Genomic DNA, 8,589 nt, shown 5'->3' on the forward strand with positions numbered 1-8,589 from the left:
AGAGGTTAACAATTGCCCTAGTGGCAATTTTAGTCTTGGACATCCACCATGACAGCAACTATTCAACACAGCTTGTTTCCTAGTCAGATAGACTCTTACTAAAGGTCAATCTCCCTCACTTCCTTTCATCTCATGTATCATGTCTGTCTTCCAACAACAACAGCAACAAGAACAGAAATTATAAAAGTTCAAGGTACATTAAAAGTCAAAAAGTACCATCTGAGAGACAAACCAAACAACAGAATCAGATTTAGATATGGCAGTGATTTTTTTCAATTATCATACTGGGAGTTAAAAATCACTAATTAATGTCCCACAAGAGATTGGATGGAAATATAGTCAACCTAAAAGAACAGATGGGTAACACAAACTCAGATAGAAACCCTTAGACTCAAAAGAAAATGCTAACAATAAAAACAAATGTTACAGAAATAAATGATGCTTCTGTTGGCTTTCTGAGTGAACTGAACATTCCTATGACAGGGGTAAAACAGTGGCTTGATAACCGCAGCCAAGTGTGGTGATGCACGGCATGCCTATAATCCCAGTACTTAGGAAGCTGAGGCAAGAGGATCACTGTGTGTTCGAGGCCAGCCTGGCCTACAAAGTGAGTTCAAGGCTGGCCTGCACTGCATAATGAAGCCCTGTCTCAAAAACAAACAAATAAACAAACAAACAATGGGCTTGACAACCTCAATTAACATAGACAACATATGCCATAGACACAAAAAAAGATTAATAATGTCAACAAGGATAAAAATGAGAAAGGGGGACTTAAAAAAAGAAACAAGGTGCATTAGGTACATTTACCTACTCTCCAAGATGAGTGTAAATTACATGTACTGCAAACGTGTACTAATATAAACAAAAAACAGTGAGCTTAGAAACATGCCAGTAGAAAGTTCCAAAACTCCAATGCAGGGAGGAAAAAAAGAAGAAAAACTATGCAGCAGAATAACCAAGAATTTATTGGTTAAATGTGAAAGTTATAAAGTGCATATAATGGCATTATCAGAGGACAAGAGAGGAACAGAAGAAATTTGGAAGTAATAATGGCTGAGAATTTTCCAAAGTTAACGATAAACTATAGATCCACGAGTTCAAGGTCATGAAGCTCAAATCATGAACACTGAGCAGAATCTCTACTTAGGCATACAATACTTACACTGTAGAAAAACTAAAGACAAAAAGAAAATCTTTGTAGAAGCTAGAGAGGAAAATGATTTTACCAATAGAGGAACAAGGAAAACCACTATATCACACTTCTTTTCAGAAACTATTTAAGAAAGAAGTAGATAGGATGAAATAGTGCTTTAAAAAAGGACAGTTTAGAATTCTGTGTCCTACTAAATTATTCTTCTAGAGTGCAGATGAAATTACAAAAACCAAAGGAATTTTTCACTAATAGATTTGCATGATAAGATATATGGCTTTTCAGGAAGAAGGAAAATAATATAGGTCAGAAGTTCTTACCTACATGAAGAACAAAAGAGCATTAATGATGGCATGCATTAAGGTAAAATAGCATTTTATTTTTTCTTAATTGACCTAACTGGTAAAGTTTGTCCAAAGTAACAATAGCGACAATGTCTTGAGTAATTGTAATTTATGGAGAGGCAGAAGGAATGACACCACTGATGCAGAGCTGGGAAGGACGAAGTGGGAATACTGTGGTATAAGAGATTCACCAGGAAAGAATACTGGCATTGGAAATTGTCTTAAACTGTGGAAAGGATGCTATAATACAACAGCTATATATTATTATATATTTTATATAACATTATAATGCTATAATATAATGATATTTGTATAATATCAATGATCCATTGTTCAAAACAGCAAAAGTATTTAAAAACATCTGCATATTCAATACCAACTCTCTCAGTCACTTTCAAGTTCTGTCCCTGATATACATAGTATTCTCCTCTGAGAATGTTCTTGATGAAGATCATGGTGATGCAATGTTTTAGAAAGTTTTTTCAGATCATTTTCTTCACTAGTACATAATGCTTACATTCCTTGTGGGGAGCTACTATGTGTGCATAGTATGTCATCTTTCCCTTTCTTCCCTCCATCCATTTCTTGATTCCCCTTCCTTCATTTTTTTGTATGTGTTTGCAGTATATAACATTTACACTACTTATGTGGAATTGGTACATGTATGTAACATGTCTTAATTCATTTTTTCATCCCCCCCTCCATCTCTTGATTGCTTTCCCCTTTGAGAGCGATCTATTTGCCTGTTTCCCATCATCTATCTTTTATTTTTTTCTTTGTTTACACTTTGGGTTCTCATATAAAAGAAACCATGCAATATTTAAGCTTATGTATTTGATTTATTTAACTCATTAGTGTCTCAAGGTGCATCCATTTTCCTACATGGCTCAAGTTTCATATCCTTTTTATTACAGAGTAGTACCTCATTGTGAGCAAATAACACATTTTCTTTGCCCATTCATCTGTTGATGGACATATAGGCCACTTCCAGGATTTAGCTGTTCTGAATTGTGCTGCTATAAACCTGAATATGCATATATCACTCTAATTGGGTGTATTTTAAAGGGATCACAGGACTAAAAACTGCTTGCACCGGCATTTAATCTGGTTTTATAATTATGTAGGTAGACTATTTTGGACTCTTGCTTTAGGAATTCTGGAATGGTGCTAAGTTTTGGTCATGTACCACCTCCTACCTCCTTCTCACAAATATTTAGTTCCTGGGTATTAAGAGAGTGGTGCATATAGTAAGTCCAAGCTTTTTTTCTAAGCTGCTGAGACCAGTAAGTTTTGGTGCATGCAGTAGTGATGTTGGAGCATACAGAGGCAATGGTAATTATTTAATCAACAAAAATTAGATGATACCAGTGGTTACATGGTACACCCCAAGTTTGGGAATATTAAGATCAGAAAAACATATGTATTTTGGAGTTCATGAATGCAGTGAACTAAGAAGTATCACTCTTGTACTTAAAATCCCCCATAGGTTCTGTGGTGCATATACTGTGATGTCCCTCTCATGTCCCCTAGCTAGAAAGGTCTTATTGCCCAACCCCTGGAACTGCTGTCAGCAGACAAACTTCTGTCAGCCCTTAGGGGCTCCTTAGTTGCAGAGAGCACCCTGGAGCCAGATCAGCTCTTGTTTAGGACAGCACACATCCAGTGACAGATGGATGCAGGAATGAAAAAGTCTGGCTATGATGACCCAAAGTGGGGCCCCTCTTATTAGTTACATTGGTTCCTGGGCTGGGCAGCTGAAGTGACTGGATCTTGTAGCTTAACCTCCTTTCTTACCGTTCTATCTCATTTCCTTCCTTCCTACAGGTATTTATCCCAAGGACATTTTCAAATAATCCTCTGCACTAATTTGCTTTCTGGGAAATTCAACTTACAACAACTTCCCTTGGCACTTAGAGAAGAAACAAACCTGCTTCTATAGAACACAAAGTTTTCCTGGTGTACATTTTTTCTACCTCTTGGCTCCATCTTCTCCCACCATCCACCTTCACTCCCCTGGCTCTAGCCAAACTCTGTGCTACTGACTGAGTTAAAAAAAATGAATACACATTTGCAGTACATAATTAATACATTCATCGTGCGTAGCTGTTACATGTACATAACACATCTTAATTGTTTTACATCCCCTTAACTTCCCCTCTCCCCTTGTAGTATCCCTTAGTCCCCTTTCCATTTGCCAAAGATCTATCCTCTTGTTTTCTATTGTCTACCTTTCATTTTTCTCTTTGAATTATTTATACTTCGACTTTCTCATATAAGAGAAACCATACACTATTCAAGCTTGTGTGTCTGATTTCTTTCACTTAGTGTTATGGGTTGAAGGTGCATCAATTTTCCTAAAAATGACTCAAATTTATCTTTCTTTGTGACATAATATTATTCCATTGTGTACAAACACCACATTTTCGTTATCCACTCATGTGTTGGTGAACATGTCCATTATCTCTTTCAGGGCGCGGCTCTTGGTGGTCCCGGGGAGAAACAATGAGGAGACTTAGAAAATACAGACAAGAAATAAGATTGAAATCAGGTGGAGGCTCTTAATGGGTGGAAAAAGAGGACTGAACAACAACAGCAGGGACATTTATTAATACTTTTGCAAGGTTGGTATTACAAGACATAAGGTTGCCCAGCGACTAATGACTGACATTGCCTAGGCAGGATGTTTTTCTCAAGACTGAGGTAGCTTGACTGCTTTAGACGCTGTGGCCTCGTCTTACCCCCACACATATGAGCAATTTCCAGCTTCAGCCGCTCCTAACAACCTAGAAAAGGAATAGCTGAGTCAGGTGGATTTTTAGTTTAGATTTTTGGAGAAATTTCCATAGTGATTGTACTAGTTCACATTCCTGCCAGCAATGTAGAAGGGTCCCTTTTTCCTTTTACCCTTGTCAACATTTGTTATTGTTTGAGTTCTTCACAATAGTTATTCTTTCTATATTTTGATAGAGTTTCAGTGTTGATTTATCCTCAAAATTCACATGTAAAGTCCTAATATTCAATGAAAATCTACTTGGATTTTATTAGATTTAGATGAAATCAAGAAGGTAGGGTGCTCAGTTTATTTTCTCTCTCTCTCTCTTTGCCATGTTATTTCCCTTCTCTGCACATCATAGCATCCCTGTGACTATGTATTGAATGAATATTTCATGATTTCAAAGGATGAACATTACCACTATCCTGTTGTTCTAGGGAATATAAGTGAGCCTGCAGCTGTGTGAAAGCCATGAACCCTCACTGGGGAATTTAAATGGACAGCTAGCACCTTGATCTAGAAGTTCTTGGCCTCAAGAATTGTGAGAAATAAATTCCTGTTAAGCCATGGCATTTTATGGTACTTGGTTATGGCAACCCAATCTAACTAATATACACACTTTTTTTCTACTTTCTGAAAATGATGTATTTTCCATCTCCCTCCTACTGTGCCTTGCTATATGCTACTCCTTCTGCCTACTTGCTGGCTGTGTCTGGTTCTTTTTGCTGGTCTCCTTTTAAATGGCCTTTCCTCACCAAGGTCTCTGATCACCACATTCATATCGATATCCCTTTCTCATTCCATTCATAATATTTATCATTTTTATGAAAGCAGTCAAATTATCACATTTGGGTATTCATTAGCTTCTCACTTATCTTTTTCCCACCTTCCCACATGTAAATATCAGCTTCAAGAATGCACCTAATAGTACCCCAATGAATATTTATTGAATGAATGAATACTTCATGATTTCAAAGGATGAATGTTAACACTATCATGTAATTCTGGGGGATTTAAGAAAATTTGCTTTAAGCCATGATTCTCCCAGATCTGGCGTGCTTCAGGAGAGATTATATATGAGATCTAATCTATTTATCAGCTATCAGCAACTTTATTTCTCTTTGTTTCTCTTATGTAGTGCTTGCCCAGTTAAAGTTTGCACACTGATTACAAGATACTACAATGGCCATGTTATGAATTCTTCAGACCAGGTTGAAAATTAGTCTAGTATTTGTAGTGGCTGGTGTCAGTCAGCTGGGTTGTTTATTCTGAGAGACCTCCTTGAGAAGGCAGTCTGCCCCAACACTTTTCGGAATGGGTTGGGACCAGCTTGCCCATGGCATGCCCGCGGTAGTCCTGGCTCTTGCTGTCTGGTGGTGCTTTCTTGGAAGATATCCAGTTGTAGCACTCTACTGATAATTTAGTGAAAAATGCCAAGAGCAGCTTTATCTTTATCTTGTGTTCTTGCTAAACTGACTCAGTTCAATAGCATCTTCTGGAAAGCATTCTAATAATCTCCAAAGTGTTTAAGAAGCATTACTCACATTATCACAGAAACATGCCTTGCTCCAGAAATGTATTTACTGTTCTTTTTAGAAACACAGATGCAGTCTAGGTAAATAATACAAAACAATTTCTTTCTTGCCAAGAGAAAAATCCCATTTTTGTATTTATCTATTTAAATAGCAGATGAAATCATTTCTACTAGAGGAAGATGCTGTGATAGATGAAGATCTCAGACTTGCTCACTTATTAATCTATATATGTACTTATAACTCTGTTTTCAGGTTTACTGTGGAAGGTCTAAGTTCTTTTAAATCAACCTGTTTATAATAAAAGAGAATATATTATTTTAGCCCTTCTATAGTTAAGAGATAGGGTTTCTGCTAGTTTCCCATCTAGCAGCATGCTGTAAAAAATGGATTTGTGTAACTCTTGGGATGAGGAATTTGAAGCCTTAGCATTTACAGATTATCTATTGCTTTACAAAATTTGAACTTATTTAGGATATCAAATTGAAAATGATTGCTTTTTCCTTTTTAAAAACATTTTTAATTTACAAAGATAAAAAACAATAGCAAAGCAACAACAACAAAGACTAAAACAAAACAACACAAAACAATAGAAATGGTACAAGATTTCAAAACAAAATTATAGGAATTAACAATGGTTGTTACATTACATATTATTATCTTCAGTGAAGTTGCTCAGATTACCAGGTGTGAGAATGCAAGATTGATCAAACAATTAAAGAGAATAAAAAGTAATAAAAACATGAGAAACAATACAGAGCTTCACTAAACAAGAAGGAAGGAATTCAACAATAGTTCTTATGTTGCATATTGTTGTCTTCATAGTAGTTGTTCAGATTATCAGATAAAAGCAAGTAAAATTGCTTAGAAAAAAAATTAAACATTAACTGTTCTTTTCAGTAAACCATTATACATGAACAGTACAATTACCCCAGCTAGTCTTGTATATACACATATAATTTTTCCCTTCTTTTTTTTTTTCCTTTCCCTCATCCCAGTTGTTCTTTCCCTTTGAGAAATTTCTTTCCCTTTCACAATATCTATTGTACATTTTGGCCTTTATTTACTTCAGATTCTTACACTATAAAGACAATACAATATTTACACATGTGGGTCTGATTTATTTCATTTATTAGTATGGTCTCCAGTTGCATCCATTTACCTATAGCCACAAGTTCATCTTTTTTTATAGCTGAGTAATAAGCCATTGTATAAAAATACCACATCTTTTTTATCTATTCCTCCTTTGATGGGCTTTTGGTTATTTCCAATATTTAGCTGTGAGAAACTGTGCTGCTATAAACATGGGTGCACATATATCACTGTGGTATGATGTTTTCACTTTTTCTGGAAAAATACCAAGAAGGGAAATAGCTGGGTTAAGTGGGACTTCTAATCCTAGTTTTGTGAGGAATCTACAGGCTGATTTCCATAGTGGTTTCACCAATCTACCCTCCCACCAAAAGTGCAGTAGGGTTCTTTTCTCCACACAGCCTCTCCAACATTTGCCATTGGTTGATTTCTTGATGATAGCCATTATTTTGGGGTGAGATGGAATGTTTTAATTTACATTTCTTGACTGACTAATAATGTTGAACATTTTTCATATATTTATTTGCCATTTGTATTTCTTCATCTGAGAAGTATGTGTTTATCTCAGATGCCCAATTTTGGATTGGGTCTTTGAATTTGGGGGTCTGATTTTTTTCTTTTGAATTCTTTGTATGTTCTAGACAGGAGTCCTCTATCTGAGGAACAGTTGGCTAAAACTTTTTCCCAATTCATGAGTTTTCTTTTCATTCTGTTGGTAATTTCTTTTGATGTGCAAAAACTTTTCAATAAGATGAGATCCCAGTTGTTGATTCTTTGAAGTATTTCAGGTGCAGTTTGGTTTTTGGTCATGAACTGTCTGCCTACCCCTATGTCTTCAAGATTTCTACCTGATTTCTCTTCCAGTGGATTTAGTATTTCTGTTTTAACATTTAGATCTTTAAGCTATTTTGACTTTATTTTGGTGCATGGTGATAGGCTTTGGTCTAGTTTTAGTTTACAGCATTTGGAAACCCAGTTTTTCCAGCACCGTTTATTAAAGAGGCTATCTTTCTTCTAGTTACATGTTTAGCCCCTTTGTCAAAGATAAGGTGACTGAGTGTATGTGGTTGTGTCTGCGTCTTCTAGTCTGTTCCAACTGATCTTGAGGTCTGTTTTTTTTTTTTTTTTTGCCAATACCTTGCTGGTTTTGTCACAGTAGCTTTGTAGTATAACTTCAAATTGGGGATTATGATACCACCTGCCTTGTTTTTGTTTCCCAGGATTGCTTTTGCTATTTTGGGTGTGTTCTGGTTCCAGATGAATTTGGGGAATGTTTTCTCTAGGTCTGTGAGGTGTGCCAATAGTATTTTCAGTGGAATTGCCTAGAATCTGTATAATAATTTTAGGAGTATGGCCATTTTCACAATGTTAGTTCTTCCTATCCATGAGCAAGGAATATATTTCCATGTTTTGAAATCCTCTTCAATCTCTTTTTTCAGAGTAGTGCAATTTTTACTCTATAGATCTTTTACTTCTTTTGTTAGATTAATTCCTAAGTATTTCAATTTTTTGAATGCTATAGTGAAAGGTTACGGTTTCCCTTGTTTCTCTCTCAGTGTGTTTATTGTTTTTGTCTAGGAATGCTATTGATTTTTTAGTGCTGACTTTGTATTCAGTAGCTATGCTACTGAATGTGTTGATTAATTCTAGGAGTCTTTTGGTGGAGTGTTTGGGGTCTTCTATGTAGAGTATCAT

The sequence above is a fragment of the Chinchilla lanigera genome, unplaced genomic scaffold, assembly GCF_000276665.1.
Source record: "Chinchilla lanigera isolate Chin_1 unplaced genomic scaffold, ChiLan1.0 scaffold00003, whole genome shotgun sequence".
NCBI lineage: Eukaryota > Metazoa > Chordata > Mammalia > Rodentia > Chinchillidae > Chinchilla > Chinchilla lanigera.